Below are 25,511 nucleotides of genomic sequence, written 5' to 3'. Positions count from 1 at the left end.
CGACCAGCTGGCCTCAATGTGGAGTGGGATTCCAGTTAAGGTAAGCCATTTTCAACTAAAAAGAAAAACTTTTCCGTAGTTAGAAGCAGACGTGCTACTGATTATGTAATCAATTCATTGAATGCTTTATTATCATCATCTTTAAAATGTTTTGAATGAGTTTTTAAAAGAATGGGGACAGTTTCTCTTGATTCAACGAACCCAAATGTGACCTGATTTTTAAAAATTGTTGTCAGACAAAAGCCTTGCAGTAGACGCCACTGATTCTTCTGGTTTGTTCTCTCAGGCATAGGAATCAGTGGCACTCTAATTCGATTGAGAACCTGACAACAGATGGCTAGTTCTTTCGTCATACCTTGTAAAACATATCAGAGTAATCTCGTCGTCTTAGCTCTGCTGTAGCCTCTAATCCCGAAAGTGCTTCTTCCAACCATACTCTTAATATTCAGTTGCTGTTTTTGCGCTGGCCTTCAACTTTTTTTTTTTTTACTACTGCTCCGTGCTACAGTTTGTTACATGTGTTTTAGTAATACAATGTTTCTTCCACTGAAAAGAAAGTCACTGTGCTTAAAAAGCGTTGCTGATTTTGTTCAACCCAGCGCAATCGCTTTATTTTTTATTTTTTTGACAAATTTGAAAAATTGCACCCATTTTAATAGCACATAATCCTCTCCTGTATGAATCCTTTATCTTAACTACAGTTGTGCAACTGGGCTCATAACTGTGCTCATAAGTTTACGTACGCCTCAGGGTATGCAAAGTGATGAGCGCAAATGTATTATTGCAGTCTGCTTCCTTGCTCGAAATAAATATTGATCTGTGTTTAACGCGTATGAAAGAGAAAGAGGACAAGAGTGGAGGACATTCGCAGCAGTTGTCATTGCTTCGCCACATATCATCTCATAATGATGTGCGGGGTGAAATGTGTTTTATTGCTTGCTCGCTTTGGTCTCTCTCGTCTGTCCTGGAATGGCGTTCATCATGCCTAATTACCTCTGCGGGGGATTTGGGGAGATGCAGCCGCGCTCACTCTGCTCCGATGACAACGGGGTTAAAAACCGCACCGCATGGGATTAATGAAGGGTTAGAGCAGCAAAAAGGAGGTGAGGACATGAGGTCTAACTCGTGTGTGAGGCTGCATTAAACCAAGTGTTTCTCACTAAAGCTGCGACAGGCCAATGAGAAATTTGGCATGTGGTATTGTCGCCCAATGATCCTTTTGAGTGGCAAACTAGGAACTGGTTGTGACATAGCTCTGGATAAAGAGTTAACCTTGCCAGTGAGTTTCCTCGTCGTAGTGTGAAGCCCCAGAGCATAATTCTTTCTCTTTTGAGGTTCATTGTGTTTCGAGTTGTATTTAAAAAAAAGATAAGCGTTCTTATCCACTTCCTGATCTATTTGTATTGCACTTCACAACAGGCACCATCTTGATTTTGATTCCATTTCTAATCTACGTCGAAATGGAAACAGCACTTTTTGTCAGTTAGGTCTTTTTTGTTGTTTTGAGTGAAAAGTAACACTTCATTGGTGGCACTTTTAGTATTTGTGGTTTAGTACCCCTACTACAGAACTATCAAGCAGTGTAAAAATGGATGCAGGGTCTTCCATACGGGTGCAACTCTTCTCTATGTGTGTGGTGCACGCTTCATGGAGTAATGTGCAACAAACACAGGACGGTACCGTTCGGTGGTGAACCGCTGCAAGACACTCGGCAATATTTTGTCTTCAATCTGAATGAAAACAATGTCGCTGCCACTTCTGGTCTGCATCAATGCTTACGTGTTCCCATCGGGACGTCTTTTGATCTTGTGTCTTCGCCTGTGGTATTAGTTTATATCTGGTGGATTATGTGTGCATGCGCGTGCGGGGTAGCATCTGTACATGAAGCGTGACTCCATGTGGACGACATCAAGCCTGCCGCGCCCTATTTTCCATGTGGTTTCCTCTTGACCGTAGGGGGACGTGAGTGTCTGACGCTCTTCCACTTGTATACAGTTGGCCTGGTGCCCAAAGCGAGGCCTGTGACCTTCTTGACTCTCCCTCTCGAAATTCTCTCCACTGTCCTGCTCCACCTGTGGCCTCGAGGCTGTTTCTGCCCAGTATATTTCCTGACACAGAAATATATGCACACAGAATACATAAAGACCCGGCGTATGCACATACCATATGCACACACTCAGTCAGGGGTAGAAAAAAGTGCTTGATTCTCAGCCTGTTTATGTGCTTCATATTGTTTTTGTGTCCTTTAGAGAATATTTGAACAAGCAGAACATCTGACAAAATGTCCCATCTCTGCACTCTCTATTCCCACCGCTTTCCCTCCGGAGGCTGTGATCACATTGTGACACAGATCTTCTGTCTCGAAATCAAATATCACTGAGTCACATTTGAAATGTGCAGTCTTTGTTCTGGTGAAGGTTATGGGCATGTGCATGTGTGTATTTCCTTTAAAAAAAAAGGGTACTGTATTTTCATGCTGCTGCTTCTCGCTTTGAAATCAGGGTGGTGGTAAAAGGAGCCAATTGGGAAGCAAACACATGACTTCTAGTTTCCTCCTTTTTTCTCCTGATTTTGTCATCCCCGGCATGGATTGTCCGCGTGCTACTCCCTGTCCATTCACATTGGCTCTTGTGATGGTGAATGTGTGTTAATCTCTGCGTTTGTGTGAAGCTGCTGCTCGTCACACGTCTCTCAGCAGGGCATTAGCCCTCTATAAAGGCAAGGTCAAAGCAACACTGCAACAGGTAGCCTGGCCATCATGTGACATTGGTGTCTCCTGGAAAACAAAACACATTACCACTGCGACCAGGTCTCAGTAGCTGGGATTGCCAATAGGAAAGTGTCATTTGGGGAGTTGAGCCACGTTGAGCAGAGCGTACATGAGATCTCAGTCAAGTAAGGAAAGTCGAACAGAGCAATGATGACTGTTGTAGCCTTCTGGGTCTTGTTTTGAAGAAATTACTTTGTCAGTAGAATGCAAGCACAAACAGAAAACATGGCTGGAAGTGATGCGAGGTGAACCACAGTTCAAGAGGAAACGAAGGAAATTGCTTTGGACCTTCTCAACACAAGGCACGAGGTACACTGAAGTGATTGACCACCGCCAGTACAACAAAACAAAAAATCGGCACCAATTTACCATAACTAGGCATTTCCTTTTATGAACCATTGTATTCAAATGGAGTAAAATAATCAGTGACGTTGAGATGAAATGTAGACTTCACACTCAAGTGAAAACACATTTTAGTCTATAATCAGACACTATACACTCAGACGCCCGACACCCCCCCCTCCCTCCACATGATATTACACAAACAGATGGCATGTGTGATGTCTGCACAGATAAACAAATTTGCCGACCTAAGCAGATGTGTTGCAGAAAATAAAGCACACACAAATTGAAAACTCAATTGGAACTTTTGTCAAAGAAAGGCTTTAAACTGTGGCCCCTTACACACCAAAAGTAGCGAGCAAACAGTTGTGCATGAAAGTGCAATCAATGCAGTAGGCAAAAGCTTTCCCCCATGAGTGTACATTGTCAAGAAAAGTGAGGGACCTCACTTGGATCGAGACCTCAAGAAACACAAAACAGCAGGTTGGGAGACAGAGGGAGCGCCCAAGACGAAGAGTAAAGGAAAGAGAGGGGGGGAGCAGATGGGTCAGCCATCTGCTAGATGGAGGAAAAGTGAGCGACTTGAAAGGAGGAGGGAGAGCAAAGGAGAGTGCGTGCCTCTGTGTGCGTGTGTGTGTGTGTGTGTGTGTGTGTGTGTGTGTGTGTGTGTGTGTGTGTGTGTGTGTGAGAGGAGGTCATTATGATGCCATTGTGACGGTGATCTATTCGTCAAAATAAAATGAAAAGTGCAGCTAAAAGCATATTTTGAAAAACGTTACATAAAACACTTCGATTGGTGGTTTCGATGTGCACGGTGGACATCACATTAGAAAAAAAAATCAAGCTCACCATTCAAAGCATAAAGACTTATGTATAGGACAGCGACAGGAATGCTTTCTGATGCTGTCTTGATCCAGAAATACAATGCAATATCAATTTTTGTCCCACATACATTTTTTTTTCAGTGTGGGGAGTGAAATAAATTCATGCTATCACACAAAACGATCACTGGACGTTACACAATAGAAATATCCATAAGAGGTCCATTTTGCTTGTCAGTGCCACAAACATCAGTGTAATAATGCAGCATTAATGTCATTTTTTTCTATTGCTGCAAATTGTCAAGTACTTTGCATTTTTCTACAGATGAAACTAATGAGTTGACTCGAGATATGGTCATTACCTCCCTCCGCATAACACAATGCACAAACAGATTGTGTCACTCCTCTAAATACATAGGATTCCTTTTTACCGTTGCACGCTGTTCATTCCCCCTAATAATGTTGACTTGGGTGCATGCGCCAAAACACGAACGCAATTCGGAAACGTGGCGGTTGTGGCCACCACGTGCGGTTGAACGTCATGTTTAAAGATGGAGGCCCGCTGATGACGAAAAAAGACATGAGAGTCAACAATAAAGTCAAGCGATCAAGAAAAATGACGAGTTGGGAGAGAACGTGGAGGAAGATTGTTTGATGAGAGAGAAAAGGATTGGTGGGGTGTGTGTGTGTGTGTGGGGGGGGGTATCCGTGGGACAGAAACAGAAAGCGCTGCGGATGATGTAAGAAGGAATACCCCAAAAATGTCTCGTAAGTCTTCAAATGATCAAAGAAATCACCTCAATGTCAGAAAATGGCGAGCAATTTATGGAGAATGGCAGCAGATCTGGCTCCACCTGGAATTTACGTTCTGCCAGCTGGAATAATAAGGCGGCCTGATGAATGCCAAAGCGAACACGATGGAAAAATGACGTCCTATTTCATATTCCGCCATCACTGGGACCGTTTGGTGTTTTTGTATTCCTGTCACAGAGTTCCCCCCCTCATCACACCCCATCATTGTTAGTCTGATTGCAAGTATGGAGCGATTCATCACTGCTGGCTTCCCAGCCAGTGGCGACTCCATTCCCGATGTGAGCCGGGTGGCTGTGTGGGTTGTTGCGGGGAGGGTGGGGGGGGATTAACCCGCATGTAATTTGTGCAAACTTGATTTTCCCCCTTCTCGGATGACTGAAGATTATGAACATTACCCTGATGATCACTCACTTTGCCCCTCCCGTGTTTGCAGCCCTGGAGGCTCGTTCCAAGTGAACGTACACATGAACACCTGCTTTTGTCTCCCACATGAGTCTGGTGAGATTAATGCCGACACACACGGTCTTGATTGTCTTCGTATTCCAGTGTGGTGGCTCATCTTCCTGGCACACGCAGATGCGCAACCTTTACTTTGAGGAATGCAGACAGGAAAGGGGGAACGCAGAAAAAGCCTTTTTTAAATTTTATTTTAAATCAGCTGGCACGTTGACATTGTGCCTGTACTCTTGGAGATGAAAGGTGACACGTCACGCGCGCTTACACGAATATTCAAATCTGACATTTTAAGATGCTGGATAGGCTTCCAGACGTTTCTTTCACACATTAACAATGCATTAAGGGACGTTGTGCTTTGAAATTCTGAGAAACGCATTTATTTATTTATGTCGATGAAAGAGCTGCTTTAAAGTGAATTTACTTTTAAAGTTGATCATGTATTTATTATTATGTGGCCTTTATTCAAATACTCTTAAACAGGACATGAAATGGATTTGGATGGTTATTCAATGAAACATGTTCAAGAGAACATGAATAGAAATGACAATAACCCAAATGATCCCAAATCAAGTCAATTGAAGCGCACCAAAGTACATATATAAACAAGTATCCAAGGGAGATGTCCTTCATAGGTCACATACTCATAAGTGGTGCTTCTTTTATGGAGGCCTCCAACTACACTGAAAAAAAAAAAAAGCGGTGTGTTGAATTTACTCTGTTTTATTTTGTCAAGTGGTCGCACGAAATAAAATCAAGTGGATCCATTAGATATTATCCATCCACTTCAAAAATGCATCTAAATCCAGATGAGTCTATGGTGTGCCGCCGCTTGACAAAATAAAACCGTATTTTCCGCACAATAAGGCGTAACAAAAAGCCTTCCATTTTCTCAAAAGCCGACAATGCACCTTTTAATTTGATGCGCCTTATATATGGATCAATATTCTGATTTGTTGGACGTAGTATTTTAAATTTTCTGTAAAGCGCTTTGTTCCAGCTGCAACGGTTGTGAACGCTCTATATAAATAAGGCTGTATTGTATTGTATTCACTGTAGCATAGCTCCATCTCGTGGATGCATAACGCAACTGCAGCCACTTTGCGGCTTCTGTTCTATGCACCTTTTATATGGTGTGCCCTCTATATGAAAACAGTTTTAAAATAGGCCATTCAATGAAGGTGCGCCTGATACGCCAAAGTGCCTTATAGTGCGGAAAATACGGTAAATTCAACACACCATTTTTCCCAGATGATTGTATATTATGCACCCACTTGATAAAATAAAATTGAGTAAATTCAACAAAAACTTTTTTTCAGAGTACTGCACTGGCTTTCAATCAATTGGAAAAAAAAAACGGTGTGTTGAATGTCCTCGATTTTATTTCGTCATGTGGCTGCACAAAATATTAATATCTGGATCCAGTTAAATTTTTTAAGTGGAAGTGCAGCCTACTTAGAAGATGGATCAGGATCCCTCTGATTTTATTTTGCGCAACCTCTTGACAATATAACATTTTTAATAAATAAATTCAACAAATTTAACAGCCATTCAGGTCTCATGCGTGCAGACTGCAGGTGAATCTCACTGAAGCAAATCTGTCATTTCAGCCAGATAAGATACAAGAATGGGAAGAATTCATTCAATAATTCTCACCATTGGACTGTTTTGAAGGTATGTCTCTTCTCTCTTGTCCACTGCTCTCTTCTGTTGGTCTCTCCGTTTTTTCATTATCTTTGAAAAAAAAATCATCTCAGTCTGTTTTTCTCCTCTGGCTACATTGAAACGCGTTTCGACAAACAAAGTATTGCAACACTCTGCTCAAAACTAACTATACCAGGGGCCAGATGCAGAAGTTGGTTCTGCACAGAAAGTGGCATTCATTAAAAGAAACTTTGCAATTGGAAATGGTGTGCTACATACCTACCCACACACGCACACACACACACACACACACACACACACACACACACACACACACACACACACACACACACACACACACACACAGGTGGATACATACATTCAGAGGTTTTGCCTGTCGGTGGTTTGACAATTGGGACAAAAAAAAACATGGACGTGGGAATACACATATTGCATTATTATATTAATATTGTTAGGAATTGCGTTTCTCTGTCAAAATCATGAACAGTACATTCGTTTGTATGACCATTTGGTGGCAGGAGTTTCAGGAGTTGCAGTTGCGAGAGCCACCGGCAGACTGGATGACCAAGAACGTGGCCAGCAGTTGCCGGAAGGTGAAGAGCAACGCACGTTTGGATATCGCCCCAGTGAAAAAAGAAGGCACAGAGCAGAAACAGAACACCTGAGAAGTGTGTTTAAACTGGAGGGATTGGATCATAAATTCATGAATTATAATGCGCAAGGTCATTTTGAAAATGAGCTTTCTTGAGTATGTTGCGCAGTATTACGTTTCATTAATCAGCTGTCACCCATGTAATGGAGCGAGCAGAATGGTATTTTCAACAGTGTTGTCAAACCTCTCGCTTTATTATATAACAAACTACGCGTCTGCTGATAAGCACCAGGTGATGAATTGATTCATTAGGAAGCTTTGGAGCAGAAAGGGTGAGCTTTATTGAGAATTTGCAAGACTTGTGCATCCCTGTGTTTCCTAGCTGCACATTTGAAAAAGCCCCATTTGGTTCATTGTACTTTATTTGATTTGGCGTGACGAAGTTGAGCGCTGAATTGAAGACATTCAAAGATACCACCACCTTGTGTCATGGTTGATCTGTTTGGGTCCGACAGGTGGCTCTGTAGGGCTGCTCCGACTGCGGCACACCTGTTGGTCCTCATGTGATTAGTAGGTTCTCTGTTAAAAGGACACCCTGCCCGACCGCTCTGGGTCGGGTCATGGTTTTGGTTCCTGTTTGTGGTTCTGTTTATCTGTGTTTTTGCCTCCGCCATGGGTTTTTGCTAACTTTGGGTTCTTGTTGTTTTCAGGTCTTTGTTCTGGATTTAATTTTCTCAGTGTTTGATGAATACCTTTTGTCAAGCTCACCCTGCTCCTCCCTCCTGCCTGCTTTTTGGGGTCAACCACCACCACCGTTCGTGACACCTTGTGATTTTTGTGAATAATTCACGCCTTATCTGCTGTTAGATGAAAGTCACTCACTCTTTGTGACATTTATTTTCAGCCAAATGCCAGTGGTGGAATATGACAACATGTTCCTGGCCAGTGCCATCAGTGGGCAAGAAGATGTCGCAGCATTTTCACCAGCCGCCATTTTCTTGTTTTTCTATTTGCTTTGCTCCTGCTGCGTGGCTCATTAAGATGACGTTTTTGTGACGCTGCCGAACGCTTCTGCCCGTTGACTCAGCACAACAAATTGGCTCCGCGCTGCCATCTGCTGGAGGAAAGTGGTAGCGTCACCTTTGCTTTGAGACAAATCATGAAAATCAATTCTCAGTCGCTGATGGTGTCGCGGTAGCGGGGAGTTGCTGGAGAGTTATGCTAGCTGACTTGGGGCGGAAGGCAGACTACACCCTGAACCGGTCGCTAGACAGTCGCAGGGCATATTTAGAGACAAACAAGCATTCACACCCCCATACACGCCGTCTCCAAGTGAGAATGATCCCACGCTGCCTGCACACAAGTCAAGCAAGTGCACCACTTGACTTTTGGGGGCGGGGGGAAGATGCACAAAATGAATTCTTGCACTTGAAGTCAGTTGGCTGTTCATTGGTTTTGTGCCATCTTTGAATGGCAATGTTTCTGCAGGTGGTGATGGCTCACATTCTGGGGTCTGCCATGAGACTCCCTCATGTTGTATATCGAAACTTCTCATTCGATTTTAATCCCATGCTGCGCATGCATCACCTTGTGAAGTGATGAGATATTGACGGATGAGATTCTTCTCATGCATGTTCAAGGAAGTAAAGTATTTGACCTGCTGTACTTTCGACATAAAAGGCTGTTAAAGCTCTCAGGGAGCCCTTTAAGGTGTTGCAAAATGTTCGGCGTGCCGTAGCGGCTTAAACGAGGCTGAATTTGCCAGCGGCGCGGCCGCTTTACCTGTTTCTCCTCTTCTGGTGGTGCAGCTGCTTGCTCGTGTCAACAATATCTTCTGCTTCAAGGTTCCATTTGGCTTTTTACAGGTTGTTTTGCATTTGAGCTCCAGCTGGTAGACAGCTCGCATCTGCTTGCAGAGGCCCCGTTGTGCATATTTTCTTCCTCTCCAGGATGCACACTACAATTAATATGCTCAGCAAAGCCGCTAACGTTCATCTCATCATTATGCGGATAATTTCTCGGCCAAGTAAGTAATTGTCCCGCTTTCGCATTAACGTCATGCTCACAGGTATGATTCTTCTTGGCACTGTTGCATCTTTTATTTAGATGAGTCTAAATGTATGCATCCTCTTTTCTTTGATAGCATATTCCGGTCCGGAGTTAGCAGGTTATTACCACTAGTATATTATTGTGATCACACTATTAAAAATGCAGAAACATCCTCCCAGTAAAAATGCATGAACCCAAGACACGCGCACATATGCTTGAAATGTAATATTGGCTCATTTATCAAGCCACCCCATGAAAAGAAATGTCAGAGGTGTGCATACTCCAGTGTTGGTCTAATATTTGGTGCAGTTGCCCAGTGCGCACATTTCTGGATGTATCGCAGTGTCTTGAGAAGAATCCTCACAATTGTCACTCATGAGCACCTATAGAATCACTCGCGTTCACATGGAAAAAACGTGTACCCGCTGAAAACCCCTTCGAGCACTGTGAGAACTTGCAAACTCCACACGGAGATGTCCCGACGGCCGTGCGGCAGATGTGCGGAGCACCACTTCGCCGTACTTCTTTCTTTAATTTCCTGCGGGGACAATTGTTTCTAAATCTGACTAAACTGGAGGTCATCCCTGAACATATCGCGTCGACCTTCGAAGTTTCACTCCGTGTTGATGATCATATTGGTAGTTTTTAGAACTGCACCGTCTCCTCCCGAAGGCACGAATGCTTCTTTTGCGACACGAGGGTGGGAAATGCGGTTCGTTCACGTTCTCTCACCATTGCGATATTGGTCCAAACAAATGCGCCTTGAGTTCTGTTTAGCGTTTAAAATGAGCATTGAACTGAAGAAACAAGAGTGGTCTCTTCATTTATTTTCCCGCAGTGATATACTCTGGTCCGAACGTTGCCAGATGGAATCAACAGAGCGATTATGTACAAGTGTGACCAGCTGGACTGCTAACACAGCCCTTCCATTTCAGACCCACAGCAATGACTTCCCTTGGAATATTTTCCACGTGCGTCCGTGTGAACAACAACCTCCCGATATAGCGCCGCAGAGCCTCCTTCCCTTCTCCGCGGGGTTCTCATCTTCCTCTTCCTCATTCGATTCAGGCGACTCTCACAGATTGATGGCTTTTCACATGCTGACACGATTCCCCAAAGTTAACTTTCAGTCAACCCGGGGTAAAAAAAACGAGGACGCAGAAATGAGAATATCATTTCAATAATAATGCCTCCATATATGGTCATTTGCATTCAGACAATCGCCTCCGGCCTCTCTTCTGGCAAAGAGCCCCCTGTCATATCTGGAATCTAGCCACGAGCGGACGCCAATAGACCGGTCTGTGCCGAGCTGTCACTCTTTGCGGCTTTATTGTGAGGACGGTGGCACTTTAAACGCTAAATGCCACACATAATAGAAAGGAATGGATGGGAAAGGACGTATGTACGAGGACGAGCGACAAAGAGAAGACGACGGCGCTCGAGGGAGCAAACATCACCTCCTGTCTGGCTGCCTGACAGCAAAGGGGCAGACAGGTGGAGGGGAGGAGGACGATGTTTGTGCGCGTGTGTGTGTGTGTGCAGAGGTGTGTCATCTTCCCCACAGAGTGAAGGGCATCTGTCTGTCTCCACTCCATTTTGTACAATAGCGTGCGGCGGCTATGCCTTCCTGACTGCTCCGGGTATGTTAGAAGCTGTAGCGGGCCGCAGATGCGGACCACCATCATGCAAGTGCACAGCCGTCTGCTTCCGTCATGCTATCTGTCACTCTGCCTGCCTCTCCTCCCGTCTGTCTGCCGAGGAGGCTGAATGTTTCCTGCGGCAGGAAGGACAGTTGAAGCTTACCTGCTTGTCGATAACACGTACCCGATGCCGCTTTTCCCGCCACCTCACACGTATATTTTCGATTACCAGCTTCCAGCACGAGCGGGACATTCGTCAGCCTCTCTTTTCCCCGCAGTATAGGAAAATATACCATCAAAGCTTTGTAGTGGCAGCGGGAAGCCCCCCCCCCCCACCCCGCTACATCGCACACAGCGGTGCCCCTGCAAAACATGCATGTTGTCACCCTGCACACATGATCCCAACACGCGTGATCGCAGATGTGCGAGAAATGGGCGGCTCGAAAGGACAAGGGAAAATCCTTCTCAAGTGTGTTGTCGTGACTTGTCGATCCTTTGGGGCGGGGGGGAATAAAGAGTATCTTGGCAGTAATTCCTCGACAGGTTGACAGAAATAGGAGCAATTGAGATGACAGTCTCCTGTGAAACCCCGTCGGGGAAAAGGATACCAAAGAATAATTATCGCCCTGACGACCATCTTGATGTCAGTGTGGTAACTCGAACACTCGTTAACAGGCCACAAAACACTCGGTTGCAGCTGTGGTTTGGCCGCGGCAAGTCATGTTGCCAGCACGAAGAAAGTCATGTTTCAGCATAGCGAGGAATTCAAGTGTCTTTTTCCTTTCAATGAAATTGTTCATAAACCTCTTTCGTCGTCGATGATGTTGTTGGGCCGGCTGAAAACCTCTTGTGTTGTATTAGCGTGAAAGCGGCAAATGGAAAATGAATGACGTGAAATCAGCACTTTGAAATGTGAACGTTTTCAGGGGTGGAAACGTTGTCAACGGAGCGGTTCGACTGAAGTAGGAGTTCTGAAATCAACTGAGTGCTTTCTTTGAGAGCGTATGGTGCATTCCCAAGTTTAGAGAAGGTCAAATTAAATTCACTTAGTGCCGTTTAGGTTACTCATGACGAGCGGAGTAATGACAATGCACTTGTACTTGAACTTTGACCTGAACTCCTTCGGTCACATTATTTCCTGCCTACTGACGAGCCAAATTCAAATCCAGGCTCCGCAGTATCGCGTTCCGCTGTTTGTGGGAAGAATGACATTTCTCATGGCTGTGAACACCCCCCCCCCCAAGTACAATTCAATTCATCGCCGTAGCAGAGTGAAGGCCGAAGCCTTTGAAATTTGTTATTTCACAAACATCCATTTCATCGCTGATGGAAAGCCACCGTGAGGGCTCTCTGAAAATAGAGGTTCCTGTAATCTAGTTGAAGACAACCATTCAAATGCAGTCAGACATGATTACTCGAGTGTAAAGTCTGAGAAAAAAAAAAAAAGAATGCCATGAAGACACGCAGGCTGAATTTGAGACTGGTTGATTGCGGCACATGTTGTCTCTTGATGCTTTGCCCAAAAGTGATTTTCTGGTTCCGTGTATGGTATAGCCAGCTTGGTGCTACAGCCTGGCCAAGTATTTTTGCCTGCCAAACATACATGGCAAAACAGACTTTCCGGGCTCCAAAAAAAAGCAAAGTGGCCTATGCAGTGGCCAGGGGGCGAAAAAAATGATCAAAGCATGTGGAAAGAAACAGCGCATGGGCTCATGTTAGATACACAATATGTACTTTGATCATTTTATCTTCCTCTCTCTCTCACGCATACATGCACAAACGTGCGCATGCACACACGCACTCTCTTGCCGGGTGGATAAACCCGTGCTTTCAGGCACCATTGTCTGGCTGGCCTGTTGTCCTGTGATTCTGTCATGCAGTCCCTCTTCTTTTCTATTCGAATGATCACACTTTTGTCTCCTTCTTTTTCTCCCTCTATTTCAAAGGACGTTGACTGGAATTAATCTACAAGTGTACTGTAAAGTGGACGCCGGACACCTGAAGCATTGGAAGAAAAAAAAACCAATTTAGAAAATTATATGAGAGAGAGCGAGAGAGAGAGAGATGGATGGGAGATAGAGTTTGGTCTTCGGTAAATGCAGTGGAGTTGATGGATATTTGAAGTGACGATGATAATGATGATAATGACGACGAAAAGGGTCTGAGTCATGAGTTTAAATCAGCTGATGGCTCAGTGTGCATATTCACATTAATGATAAACCGGAAAGGCTTCCAATACTACGATGACACGTAGTATTGGATGTCAACTCGTTCTGTTTAGTCAATCCTTATACAAATGCCAAAAAGTTGTAAGACAAGATTTGAAACCCAACTTGCAGCTATCAGGAAAAAAAAAAAATCACTTGATAAATGACACAAAAATAAGAGCTCGATGAATCAGGAACTTTGAAATTGCTCGGATACGCATCGACGGATCCGCAAAGTAAAATCAGCAGCACAGCGATGTTGTCATGATTCTGTTTGTGACCAACAGGTGGCACTGTAGGGCTCTCCCTGCAGCTGCACACCTGTTGGTTGTTATCTAATTCCACTCAGTGTCCGGTCATTGTTTGTTTCTTTGTGGCTGTCATGTATGTTTGTCATGGTTAGGTCATGTTATTGGTCGCGTTTCTGTTATTGACAGTTTTTTGCCTCAGTCGTGGTTTTGGTTTGCTACTTTGGATTCTTTTTGTTTTGAGGACTTTGTTTGTTTTGGATTTAGTTTTCTGTGTTTTATCCAATACAACTCATCAAGTTCACCCTGCTCCTCCCTCCTGCCCCCTTTTTGGGGTCCACCACCACCACGCAACGTGACAGATGTTCTTCTTGGCATTGAGAGCAGGTACACGCTGAAGCAGCCTTGAATGTCGGGCCACAACTCTCACTTCTTCTTGCGCACTGAACAAAGCAAACGAGGCAGCATCTCTTTGTCCACATGCTATTTGTTTATATGGCCGAGATTGAAGGGAAAAACGAGATATATTTTGTGACACGCATTAACATTTGTGGAGCAAAGTTAAATGAGGTTTTCAGGGGTGAAAATTGCTTCACACCGTTTGTCTCAAAACAAAATATCACCGAGGTGTTTCATGATTAAGGATTTGGTTTTTTTTTAAGTATTTATTTTTATAAAGCACCGATTTAAAGGTTTGGCATGCTTAATACTCTGATGGCTGGGCATGTCTTAAATTCACATTTTCGAGGCGTCACTGTTAGACGATTCTTTTTTTTTTTTCATGTGAACGCTCGATTATCAGTCGTGCTGGTCGAGAAGAGAGGAAAGGGGGGAAAGAGAGCGCGATCAAGATAGAGCGAGCGAGCCCGAGTGTGTGTGTTCGTGTTTTTGTGTGTGTGTGTGCGCGCGCGCGTCCCCGTTGGTTGGACTCAGGTTTACGCGACAGAGGAGAGGACCGGAGCACACTGACGCGAGCGACGCAACTTGAGACTATTCGGCCAAGATCTCCCGTCTAAGGTAAACGAACGACCGGTTCGCCCAAATCATTGCACGTCCTCTTGTCGATTCGAGCGCGTTCAGCAGAGGTCAGACTGACTGAGAGGAGCAAAGCCAGTTTGCCGTCGTTTGCAATTCTGGGGCTCTCTCGCCCCTTTCTGTCCCTTCCGATCTTCACTCCGTAAGAAATTCATCATTTTAGCGTAAACCTCCAGCGATTTAATTGCAACGTGCGTGTTTTACACGCCGCGTTCTGCGTATTTGCGAAATCCAGATCGTCCCAACTCGATTTGACTTCCTCTTGAAATGACTTGATTGAACCTCGGCGCGATTGTGGCGTTTGAACGTTTGTCTTGATCCAAACAAATTGGAATTTGGTGTCCACTGGCGCGCTCTTCTTTGGGTTAACGTCTCCAATCAATTGGCGATGGACAGACAACCCCGCTACCCCTCGTCGACCCGCACGCAGTTGATGAATCAAGTGTTGATCGATTCTAAACAAATAAACGAACGAGAGGGTTGTCACTTTTATGGTGGCTGGTTTTACGCGCCGGGGAGGACGCGGAACAGACGGCGTGTGCGCCCCCCTTCGACCCCCCCACCCGGAGACGGAGGAACAGCAGCCCACGGACTGACTGTCTTGTCACACGCCGAGCAAGCGACAGCAGCCCCCGGGGCCAGCACATTTTTACCTGCTCCCCGCCCCATATGTGCTATTTCCTTCCGGTTCATCGCGTCTCTAATGATCTCGATCGGCGACCAAAGTCCCACCGGATCGCATCCATTTATGACGCGACCCCAGAAGTCTCTGATGGTCAGGACTTCGCCTCCTATCCGGAGGACGCGAACCGTTTGCGCTCGTGCAAAAGGCTCATTTGTACGCACGCCAGGACGTCCGTCCCTCTTCACGGTGATGTTTGTGGCACCGCGCGACTCTATTGGGCCTCCGGGAAATACATTTGCTTGGATTTATGACCTCTTTTCTCGGGTTACATCGATTATTGCAGCCCGTCATTGTACTATGTCTTTGTAAAGAGCAAGAAAAGTGGGTCTGCCACATCTATATATAATTTGTTGATGTTACAGGGGGGAGGGGGGCACAGAGAGGTTTTGATACACTCCACTCTGAAAGCTGGGTCAATTCTCAAGAGGGAAAGCTGTGCACCGAAAGCCCCTGGTCGAACGCGTAACAACTAACGTGGGAAACGAATGCGATCACGTACGCGCCATACATGCATATGAAGGGTCTTCAGCGACTGTAATGACGCTGATCAGCGGCAGACATGTTTATGTATGCGGATGGCTCATGTATTATACATCGGCGTGGCATCAGGCTGCAACTGCGTGTCAATGTCACCGCTGTGTTTGCTTAAGTGTTACGAAGCGTGCGGATGAATGACTTTTCACTCTGCTTGCGGTTTCTCTGCTCTGCGTTTTGTTTGTAGAACATTGTGTGAAAAGTGATGTTTTATGCACACAGATGTATTTACTTATTTATCCCCCCCCTCCAAACCAGTCAATTGTTTTCACTGATTCAGCCCAACAAGTTAAGATGCCGCAGGTACGCCCAGAAGGTCGATTCAAAAGGAGATCAGGTGAACATTTTAAACGTGAATCATTCTGGCCAGAAATATGAGGGTCGATTTGAAAGAAAAACGAACAGAAGGAAGGAAGAGGAAGACGAGGGTGCGGCCTTTGAAGACATCCTGCCTAGAAACCGATGAGACGGACACCCAAAGCCTCGTTTTAAGTGCACCGCCGCGATGGCTAAAGATGTCGCGAAAGAAAGCAAAGACGCAGGACACCCTTTGAAACAGTCCGAAGTCACACAAGGAGAGAACGAATCCCCTCTCTTGCTTTGAGACGATAGTTATATCGTCGGCGCCATCCAAGTTTGCGGCTCACTAGCGTAATGGCGGTGACACGCGTTTAATCATCTGCTTTTATCTGGGCTCTGCAGTGAAAATCCAGCGTGCCACCGGGGCACAGTCCCGTAATCAAATGATTCATTTTTTTTTTTTTTTTACTCCGATCTCCATTAGCGGCTGCACTTGGCAACAACCACTTTTTCAGGGCTCCATAACATCAGAAAATTAAAACAAAAACAAAACAACACACCGTCTCCTCAAGAAAGTCGTCCTTTGATGTCAATAAATAAATAGATGCGGAAAAAAAGTTCGATTACAGCAAGCGTAAAGCATGCAATCAATTCATTTTCACAAAACCAACGTGGATAATACTTCGTTAAAAGAAAACAAAACGCTAAGTCCATGTTGGCAAAGATACAAACGACTCAAAATTAATTAAAATGTAAATGAGGCCACAAAATCACAACTGCTGTCATCACTGATTCTTCATCTGCACGTGTTTCTCGAGACACCTTTGAACAGATTACTCAACATTTTTCAGCGGCCCGCGACATGATTATCCCCCCCCCCAAAAAAAAAATCTCTATATCTAATCCTAAAAAAGACATTTGACATGGGCCACAAAGTGAGTTAAAAAAGGTGAAGGTGGACAGAGTGAGAAGAGAAAGTGTACTGCAGAAACATTTCTCTGTACTCGAAGAAACAAAGAAACCACTTATGATTAAAAGAATAACACAATTCATCTACGAACCACTCGAGTGAATAGAATTTTAGAGGTAAAAATAGTTTCTTCCGCTTAGCGTTCGATGGCTGATATATGAAGACGTCACACTAGTGATCCTCATTTAACTGTTTGAAAAATGGTCACCTTGCTGCAATTTTTTTTTGTTTGTTTTGTGGGTTCTGAATGTGGAGTTTTTTTGGCTGCTGTTAAGTGCAGAGCCGGATCTATTCTGTGAGAGAGAGGGCTGTTGGTCACCCCAAAAAAATCCTCCATTCTTTACCTTCACACCTTAAGCAGGAATCTGATGAAATGAACTCGACAATACAAACAAGATTGAATTGCTTTTTTGACCGACTTGAGCGCGTTTCAAACAGTTTGAAAGTGGCCCTTTCACCCTTCCATTTTTCTGTACGCGGCCCTCAAACGAAAAAGTTTGCACACTCCTGTTCTACAAGGTAATTCAGTGACAAACTAGTATGGATCATGGAAAGTTCTGCAGATTGTGTGTAAACATTTTTTCTTTTCTGTTTGGCTGTCATGAGCAGAGGCGCTGTTGATTCAATCTCAACTACATTTATGCACATCATACAAAAGCCAGTCTGACGGGAAACGTTACCGCTGACGACGGCCATGGATGGACTACCATCTCCAGAAAAATAAGACCGTATCTGTGCTGGAAAGACAAAAGTCAGAGATATTAGCGTGCGCTTGACAAAGTTGCTGCCTTGGCTGTAATGTTTTGCCACGACTGGCGAAATAGCGACGAAAGACTATTCTATGCTAACTCGATGTCTCTGCCATCAGACATTCAGCCTTTTGTGAAGTTCATTTATCACCATTTGGTGTTGGGAAATAAGCTCCTCCCCCCCGATCGTGGCGCAAGCACACAGGGAATGCGGTAAATGATCAGTGAGCCTTTACTTCTCTTTGATTCCTTCCTAATGAGAGTGGGAGAACCCCCAAGACGAGCATCCGCGGGGGTTTTTCTCAGCAGACCCGAGTACGTGGCAGCCGACGGACGCGCGCCATTCATGGGCCGACGATGCTGTGCGATGAATGCGGCAGCGCAGCCTCCCAGCAATGGGAAAACAAATTCTTGGTGATCAAGACACGAACGCTCCCCAAGGGCCAGCCGCAACATCATGGTGGCGTTCCCCTTTTGCAAGTGATTCTTATCGTAAAGGAAAGGAGGAATTTCAGAGATCTTAAGATCCCTTCACTTCCATCTTGATTCTCAGGAACGGCAAAGATTCTAAAAGCTTTATCAAACCTTCGGCAAAGTGCGTATCTGCTGCTGTCAGTCTTTTGAAGGGGGGAGGGAACAGCCTGGTGACATCGCGGGGAGCGCCTTCACCGCAATCGCTTCTCCAATTACCGATTCCAGGCGAGTGACTGACAAGCGATTTTCTTTTCTCCGCCCATACGTGCCGCTGGCTTCAAAATTCTCCCAGATGTGGAAGATGATGAGGGACACGTTTCCTCGGTGTCCCTTTTTGACGGTGATCAATCAAGGGAGGTGAAGCCCCGCGATTGCTGATGCTCCCCCAGTAAAAGCTCGGAATTCATCAAAGGGCCGCCTTCGGTTCCAAAGCGTCGAACCCTTTGTCGTCCCATGATGCAATGTTCTCCCAAGATTGGGGTGAGAGCGAGACATGGCGACCTCCTTGTTGTGTCGAGACATGGATGCTGGGAGGAAGCCTGGGGGTGGCAGGGGGGGGGGCAGTCATTCTGATGTTATGGTTAAATGGAGCGGTGTTTTCAGTCTTCTTCAGGAGGCGGGGCATTTTCAGATGGTGTCGCTGTTGGTCACGGTCCGATCACTGCCTTTTAATACGCATCGTGGTGCGCACCTCGTCCGCGCTTCAAAAGTCATACGTGATCAAAGGCTTTATCTGGACAGTTTCCACATCCTATATTTGCTCCCTGTGGGCGGTCCGTCTTCCAAATATCACAGGATTGGGCCGGTGTCGGCACGTTCGGCTCTGAGTTGGATGGTTATTTGGATGGGTGAGATGAAAGGCGGACTCTGGCGATAAAAGGACAAGTTCTCCCTGCAGCGAAGACAGCAGCAGCAGCAGCAGCAGCAGCAGCAATGCTCAGGGCGCAATGTGTGTCCTGGTGTGAATGTGTGTTCTCGGTATATTTACAAAGCGCCATGAAAACAAACGGACCAGAAAGTCGCAAGATGGTCGCGCTCGAACGTTTATACCACTTATGCGCTTGTAAGGTTTTTTTTTTGGGGGGGGGGAGGGGGGTGACACTGGATGAAGAATAGGATCGGCTTGCCAAAGTGACAATATCCTGGAATTATTTTTGATGTGATGTTGAGTATGAGCCAAGAATTGAGTGCTACCTCATGATTGCTGCTCTGAGCAGTTTTCGCAACCTTATTGGAAGTATCTAATGAAGTTCAAGTGCCAGACTCCACCGAATTAAATTATGGAGTGAGTTGATTTTTATCAAAAGTTGGATTTCAATAATTGCAGTCCAGATCTTGGCGGCATTGAACTTGGTCGCTGTTTTAGGTGATGGATTCTGTTCTTTAGCTGCTCTGTTGGTCAACAGTGACGTGTTGGTCATGAGTGACACCCAGCAGTAACTTTGACTGAAAAAGATGCAGAAAACTGAAATCCAAGTTTGTATACCAAAAATGAACCCCAACATGACACGACATGACATGGACAGTATGTTTGATTTTCATTCATCACTTCAGTACTTTACTCTGAAATAATACAATTTGATGACATTGTTGGTGCAGTTCCTGTGTAGTTATTGATTTGAGTTAAGATTAAAAAAAAAAAAAAAAAAAAAATCATTTTCCGCACCTCATCGGTGTCACGCTCGCCAAATTTACGATTGTAACAACAAAACAGGTTGTGATGTTTGGTTTCATTCTATAGTCGTGTCTTACATTTGATTGAAAGTGTTTTCTGGCAAAATGCTCCCCCGCATCACACTCCAAAAGAAATCCTGTTACGAACCGCTCCAAAAACACGAATGTTATGCTGAGCCGACGAAACGGGACTTTTATCGCAATTCGCAATAAGTCAAGACAATGTTTTCGCAAGCCATTTCCGGGAGCTCTTTTTTTTTCCCAACTAATTACAGTGCATTACTTTTGATACCGTATCTTGCTCTATTTTCAGGGCAGCAGGCGCCGGAGAGTCATCGTTGAAGGAGACTGAGGTGTGCGAGTGATGTTCACGTGAGTTGATATCACGTACATTTCTGATCATTATGAAGAAAGGAAGAGCTCACCGTGCTCTACTGACATAGAAAGAAACCTTGAGTCAGTTTCAAATTCCATCGGTCTTACTCTGATTTAAAGCAATGAATTGGAGAAGTTTTTTTTTTTTTTTCAAAACATTTGAAATGTGGGCGTAACTTCCTGGCACAGCTTTTAGTTGCCGTTTTTGGTGAGTTTATCTCAGTGTTCATTTTTTGTTTCACGCTCGGCAATGTTGCCAGTAATTTTGTGAGATGCCGTACGTGCCCGAGGTCGGATTTACTCCGTAGGTGTGTTGCATGGGCTGGCGCTTGTGTGAATCGACACAGCTGCATGTTATCATATCAGCCCCAGATATGTGTGGATGTGTCTTTATGATTTTAGAAAGAAGCATCCAGTATAAGCTGACACCTTTGACTCACAAATACCGTTGGAATCCCGTACATCCTTTGGCGAATTTGCCCGTCACATCAACGGAATGCTTGCTGTGTTCTGCCGCTGCTCCTACAGGACACCGACTTGGCTGGAAATGTTTCCAGTAGGCTGCGTCGGCAGCTGTTTTAACTCCTAAAATGGCAAAAAGTTTTCATTTCAAGTTTAAAATGGCTTACCTCGTACAGAATGCGGCTCCAATCAATAGCTTGTACACCTATTCCTGTCTTAGCGGCAGGAGCTGACAACCAACGTTGCGTCACTGGTGCCAGCCTAATTGTCGTTGCCTCATAGTGAGACATTCAAACAAACCAACAGTTCGGGGGATGTTCATTGCCCAAGTCTTGTAATGCTCGAATGCAGGGGAGTCAAACTCATTTTTGTCGCGAGCCACATTGTAGTTACGGTTTGCCTTGGAGGGCCGTTATGAATTTTGGGAAACCATATAAATGTTTAATCACCTCCCCATATATCACATACACAGCACACAACAAATGGATGAATAACTAGTTTTCAAATCAGAAGTCAAGAATAATGACTGTTATTGTGGATAACATATGACAATTTGAAATTTTGGTTCTGACTTTAGCAAGCATCATGGAACTTGACATGCTTGATTTGCTTTCGCGGGCCACATGAAATGATGTGGCGGGACAGATCTGGCTCCCGGGCCTTGACTTTGACACCTTGTGCTCTAATGTCTTATTTTCATATTCAGGTTGACGCAGCACTTTCGTGCTTCCGTTGAATTTCGATCTGGACAAAGTGTCGCTTTAGCCACACATCCTGCACCATCTGGGGCTGCAAATGTTCCTTGGCTTGAAATCGGTCTGCTCGAAATGAAATAGCTCAGATAAATGCGTACTTGCCATCAAAACCACATGTGACTCTTTGAATGCCTGTTTTAACTGAAGCTGCGCTGTAGCCACGCACGCCACGGTTGCCTCTTTTCCCCCCGCCTCGGGGCAAAGGTTTAGTATTTAGCTCCAGCTGATGCAGCAGTTCAGAAAAAGAGGCGGAAAAAGGGTCAAAATTGCCCAAGCTCGAAAAAGAGAGCCGCAGAGATGGATGAATTCTCGGCAAAGATACAGATGATCACATCTCTGCGTGTGAGACAGCGAAGCAGCATGTACAATTCTGTGACAAATTAAAAAAAAAACAAATAACGGCTTAGATAGAATGCATCATAAGATGGCTGAAATAGCGAAATTGCTATTTGCGGGAAGGGGAGACGGATGGAGCTCAAAATGCTGCGTCGCTGTTCGTCCCGATAGCGTCTTGAGTCCAGAAAAGTCAAAGACGAGACGTTGAGTCTGTTATCTTTCTAAACCAGTCTTAGATTCTTGTAAAAGCCTGTCGGACATGTTGTGAAGTGAAATGGACACGGGGCCTCTTTTCGAACAGATTCGCCGATCTCACCGCCGAGCTGATGAAGTGACGGCACCCCACAGAGAGCTAAAAAAACAAAACAACACAGCAGTTGAGGGAATACATGTTCGATCCCAGGCCAAATTCTTTTGGATTAATTGCATGATTCATGGTTCGATGTGTTATGCGCTCGGGCTGTTTGTGGTTCATTATGCGTAGAACGCAAAGTGGCACGTACAACGTGTTGCATATGCACGTGTCCAGGTGTGTGCATCTGTTCATTTTCCAGCCTCTTCGGAGGCTCCTCACGGGGTGTGGGTGGGGGGGGGGTATGCTTCAGAGCATGAAGTTCATCAATATTGAAATTAATGTGTTGTGGTTCAGTTGTCATGCGAGATATTTCAGCCCCTGCGATCCACTTGAGGAGGCTTTTTGATGAATGGGCAATTAGTCGCCGAGTCCTCATGCCTGGTGGCTGACTGATCCCTTTTTAATGGCACTCTTCTTTCTTTGATAAAGCACAAAATGAATCATCGATACGACACCCCCCCCGAGGAGCTTGCATCGCCCAATATAATTGCAATTTGGTTTGTAGCAGAACATTGGCGGCCAACGCAGTGTTGATGTGCGCCTGTGTGTGTGTGTGTGTGCGCGTGCACGCGTGCGCGTGTAGCAGTCTGAAAAGAGAACTTTTGTGCTAATTGTGGTCAACCACAGTTGGATGCCCATGTTTACTTTGTCTAAGCTCTATGCTGCGTCGAATCCCCTAGGGTGTGCCTTCATTATTATAAGTCTATCTAGATCATCAACATTGATCTAATAACTGTGTCCTTGAGTCGCAGTGCGCCGAGTGTCTCCAGCCGAGCTCGATGTGCTTGGAACTCCAACTGCGTTTCATTGTTTTTCGCTCCTCGGAGTGTTTGATGATGTCAAAGAACAGTCCAATTAGATGTGGCAAATCTCCCCTCTGAAATCCACTCTTAGACATCATTTTTTTCCTTTTGGGTACTTTAATCAAAAAAAAAAAAAAATTCTTGTTTTTATGAATCATTAATGCGCCTAGAATGAAAAGACATGAAGAAAAGCGGAAAGACATAAAAGTCTTTTTTTTTTTTTTTTCTTCCTCCGGTGGATACAGCTTCCGTTTCATGGGAGGAGGGCTGTCTTCAAACCACACAGTGTAGCCAACCTGGAGCGATTGCACCAAAGTGGCATCACATTTCGATCTAACTCGCAGTTGATATTTGTCGCAGAAGGTCACCCACCGCATTGCTGCAATTTCCTAAACAAACAGAGCAGGTTTGAAATGAGGCGATTAGTGTCATGATATCTGAGCCGATGAGTTTGGAGGGATGCAAGCATGGCCCAATAAGCTCCTAATATGACATTGCAGAGATGTGAGTCTTATTTCTGCCTGTGTGCACTTGGGCACATTTCGATTTTAAAAGAGAGGAGAAGCACGATGCATTTTTACTCCCGCAGCTTAAAACAGTTGCTTGACATCTTTAGAAAAGGTTTCTTAGGTTCTTCTGTCAAAATAAATAATTACCCAGCACTAAAGTCATTCAATATAAAAATACATGAGCAAAAACGCTATGTCAATACATTTTGGGTGTTTTTACATGAAAAAATATTTTAAAAAGGCTTCGCGCACCTCCTTAGTCAGGAATCAAAGCTGTATGATAAAAAGTACAGATCAATGAAAATTTCACTGAAACCGAGTTACAAAATATTTGTACTCCGTTACGTTACAAGACTGACTTGGGGCGTATATTTTTCTCCTTATCCGCCCTTGTTGACGCCCTCCTTTGAAGTGTCACAAAAAATCCTCCCAAAAAGACAAAAGAACAAAGAAAAGAAACACACACAGGCGCCTCCTTTTATGCTTGTTGAACTGAGCACTCGTGAGGAATGCTGAAGTCTCTTTGCTTGTGTGTATGTAACTCACCCAAAAACAAATCCCAAAGAAAATGCAAGAAATGCGTCAACAGCCTGAATCGGGATCAGCAGCACTCGAGCCACTTTGTCATCTCGTCTTTGTTCGTTTTTGTTTTTCCATTCGTTGTTTCTTGAACTTAGAAGTCAAAAAGTCTGTCAGAGAGCTCGCCTTGTCATTGTAGACAAGCGCAGGGAGCTAATTGAAGTGTTTTCAGTTTTTGAGCGATCTGTTCATCGGAATCTTTGAACCAAGAAGTCACCCCTGCTAATCACAAACTGAAGCTCAACCATACATATATATTTTTCTATCTCTATCTATCTATCTACCTAGCTAGCTAGCTAGCTAGCTAGCTAGCTAGCTAGCTAGCTAGCTAGCTAGCTAGCTAGCTAGCTAGCTAGCTAGCTAGCTAGCTAGCTAGCTAGCTAGCTAGCTAGCTAGCTAGCTATATTATTTATTTATATTTTTGTGCCAAAGTTGGACTGTAGTGGAATACGCACATACGCTAATTTTTGGAACGATGAGCATTTGAGCTGGTTGAATTTTGGCATTGTGTTGCAAACCAAAATGTAACTAAAGAGTGACGGTCTCTGATCAGCCATTGATTGAACGGTAGGAACTGTCAAACACATTGTCGTACACCTCAAGTTTTTGGCTCACGTATGAATTAATAAGTTCGAGCTTTCATCTCCAAAAACTCATCCATCCTCCCACTCATGAGAGAATCAAGTTATGACCTAGAACAAATTAAACTCATATAACGCAAGGCCTTTCTTGCACTCCACATCAGCAAAAGTCAGATTTTCAGATGTCCCTGAAAGATTATCGGTAAGCGATCGGTAAGCGGTAATCTGTGGTATGTTTGGAGTAATTTTTTTTTTCACTCAGCTTGCTCGGAAACCGGTCGTAGCCGCCAATCGTAAAACCTGTTCAACATCTGCGGTCGCAAATCCTTCGGCCCAGTCACGCGCTCTGTGACTGTGATGTGAAGAGGAACAAAACCCAAATAGGAAGTGTGATCGAGACGAGAAGCAACTACTTGTGTTGCATGTCTCGATAAAACGTGTCTTCGCAGCCATTCCAGTAAATAAAAATGACAAGGCAAAGTGCAGATAAGCAAGCAATTAGCCTAGATTCTTCTTCTACATTTTCTTCCCAGTTTTTTTTTTTTTTTTTCATAAACTACTGACATTTAACACGAACATTTTATCTTTTCAAATCCCCTTTAGCTGCGTGGTGAGAACTATTCATTTCTAAGCATAAAGGAATGTTTTCCAACCGTGGTTTGCAAATGGATTCGGGTCAGGCCAGTCCAACACTGGCGCTGTTTTTTTTTGTTTTTTTTTTTTTTTTTTTTGCTT

The 25,511-nt window shown here is 44.5% G+C and overlaps 1 protein-coding gene across 5 annotated transcripts in view; it reads left to right on the top strand.

The window, feature by feature from the left end:
- Positions 1 to 14,456: 14,456 nt before the first annotated feature.
- Positions 14,457 to 25,511, top strand: part of cdh24b (cadherin 24, type 2b) — a 120,925-nt gene continuing 109,870 nt past the window's right edge. For 2 of the 5 annotated variants that reach the window (XM_019864832.1, XM_019864830.1), the window contains exons 1-2: positions 14,459 to 14,617; positions 20,335 to 20,393. The gene's annotated coding sequence lies outside the window, so the exon portion shown is untranslated. Of the gene's footprint in view, positions 14,618 to 20,334; positions 20,394 to 25,511 lie in introns of all 5 variants that reach the window. The other 3 variants (XM_019864835.1, XM_019864831.1, XM_019864834.1) reach the window with 3 other exon arrangements.

This window comes from Hippocampus comes, unplaced genomic scaffold (assembly GCF_001891065.2).
Source record: "Hippocampus comes isolate QL1 unplaced genomic scaffold, H_comes_QL1_v1.1 scaffold285, whole genome shotgun sequence".
Taxonomy (NCBI): domain Eukaryota; kingdom Metazoa; phylum Chordata; class Actinopteri; order Syngnathiformes; family Syngnathidae; genus Hippocampus; species Hippocampus comes.
The sequence above is the reverse complement of the archived record's forward strand: the minus strand, read 5'-3'. Positions and strand labels throughout refer to the sequence as shown.